Genomic DNA, 2,587 nt, shown 5'->3' with positions numbered 1-2,587 from the left:
ACCAGCGTTAGTGCTTTGCGCGAGGGATAGTAACGCAGTTTAAATTCGGCTCAGGCGGGAGAGGCGAAGGGGGTGGTGCTCGCGCGGGGCGGGGCGGGGCGGGGGCCGGCGGGAGCACGGAGGGGGTTCTCCCTCAGCTTCAGGCGGCGGCTGCTACCAGCGCTTGAGGTGGGCGCCTCACAACAGCGCAGCTCCCTTTAACGCTGCCGCGGGCTCTCCCGGGGGTCTCGCCCTTTCCAGCGACAGGCCGTTCTCCCCCGACGGGACAAAGGGGTGGGAGCGCCCCGCTGGGCTGGCGGTCCAGGCCCGGCCTCGCGCCTTTCGTGAGGAGCAGGGGAGGCGGTGAAGGAGATCCCTGTAAGCTGCTGTGATCCCTGTGACCTGCGGTGACATCTGCTACCGGCTCTGCCCCCGCCGCGGCTCCTGGGGCACCGGCTTCCCCGGCGCAATCCGCCCGCCCAGCTCGCCGCTGCCCTGCGGCTTTGTGCAGCGGCGGCCCCGCCGGCACCCGGGGCAGCTGTCAGCCGGGGGAGCGGAACCTGCCGCCGTCGCTCGCCAAGTGCTTAACCTCACGCAGTACGTTAGCTACCAGGCCTCAGGAGAAATCCGGCTAACCGGTAGCGAACCTGTTAGCATAACTATTCTTTTGAAAACTCACGTGAAGGTGCTGAGGGTTATTTTTGTGGAAGGTAGTTTCGAGGCACATCAGGGACTTGCACTGATGCTTCCAACTGAGGAATTGGCGTGGTGAAACAAAGTAATTAATACAACGGAGAAGCTTAGCTCAGGGAACTTTATTTACCTTGTAGTGCAAGTAGTGATATGAGGTAGCCATCATCTGCAGTTCATTATAATTTATTTCTGAAAGTATTCGGTTCTTGGTGTTGTATATATTTAACATGTTCAGTTTGTTAGACAATGAGGATGAAAGATGGGTAGAAACTTCTTCCATTGATAGCATACACATACAAAGCCAATATTCATATACCAATGTGGATTGACCACTATCACTTACTTTTAAGGCTGAATAAAACAAATTATTCTATTTTTTTTTCTCAGCATACCTTACCCAAAGTTTTTCCTGGAATATGGTATCACATGACAAGTGTTTCAGAAATGATTAAAAGAAAATTTAATTCCTCTCCCAATTTGATAGTAACAATTTAAATTATAGATAGTATGTTTCACCTTGAAAAGCCTCTAGATGCCTTGTAAAATTTTTCCCTCACTTTTAAGAATTTACATCTTATTCAGCTATGAAACCATTTGCAGACTGATACAGCATAGTTCAGAAAGGCAGCAGCAGAGAGATTCTTCAGCTATCATACTGAACTAAAAAAGGAACAACCTCAATTGATATCAAGTCTAAAATGTTTTAAAGCAGGGAATGTTTAAAATGTTTAAAGGGGGGAACTGGGCCTGGGAAATTTTAACCAAAGTTAACAGTGGAAATACGATCTAAAAAATTGGTACAGACATCATCTAATATCCCCACAGACAATAGTAGTACTATAGGCCTGAAGCTTGTTTTCTGACAACACTTCTTACAGGAGTACAGCTGACATTTGCAATTCATGGTACTTGTTGCATTAAACGGGGTGGAGTAATTTGGCGGAAAATAAACCCCCTTGCCTTCTAACTCTCCTCATCGAGGTGGGAGGTTAGACATGGCTAGGTTTAAATTCTGAGTGATATCCAATTTACCATTATCAGTCCAGTTGCGTTTAATATGTATATGAAAATACCATGGTTCTGGATACACTAATAGCAGTCTGTACCACCAGTCCAGTCGTGCTCGTGAACTAGCATGACCACACTCTAGGGTTCGGTCACGTTCAATGAGAAACTGCAACAACTCTACTTAAACAGTGCAGTTTTATTTGTGCAACAGATATACAGGTTTTTGGATTGCCGGTGATAGTGACTGTCTGCAAGAAAGCACGTGCGGATAAAATGTTATTAAGTATAAAACACACAGAAAAGTTACAAACAATACAGCCTGGCTATAAATGTCAAAGGGTAACTCTCTAATAGGTCTTTCTAAGTTTCCCAAAGAAATGCTTAGTTTAAGTCTCACCCAAGGCGTCCCAAGGAGGGGAGAAGAAAGGCTCAACCCATCAGCCAATCCCAGGAGTCAGTCTCAGTGGTGTCTTCCCCCCTTCTCCCCTCATTCAATCACTTTTTATACTTTTCTTTGCTCTCAGGTGGAGCTTGAGTGACTCTAGCCATACATTCCTTTACTATGATTGGTGCAAAGTTCTCTCGCTTTCACTTAAAGATATAGTTCATTTTAAATTTACTACGCATGCTCCCTGAGCGGGGGATTCATCCTCTTTGGGGGGGCCATTTGAGTAGGAGGTCACAATCTCCCACTACCACAACTATTTTACCCTAGTCAGAAGGCTCCTTATTTACATTCTTGTTGAGCTCATCTATATCTGTGCTAACCCTCCCTTCCTGAAGTGCTGAGTGGGCTGAGCTCCCGACCTTCTCTCATAGATAATGAGGCTCCTGATTGTGTCTTCACCACAGTCGTTGGCCCAGCAACAGTCATCTTCTCATGGCAGCTGCTATGCAGCTTATCAGC

This window comes from Falco punctatus, assembly GCF_963210335.1.
Source record: "Falco punctatus genome assembly, chromosome: 6".
NCBI lineage: Eukaryota > Metazoa > Chordata > Aves > Falconiformes > Falconidae > Falco > Falco punctatus.
The sequence above is the reverse complement of the archived record's forward strand: the minus strand, read 5'-3'. Positions refer to the sequence as shown.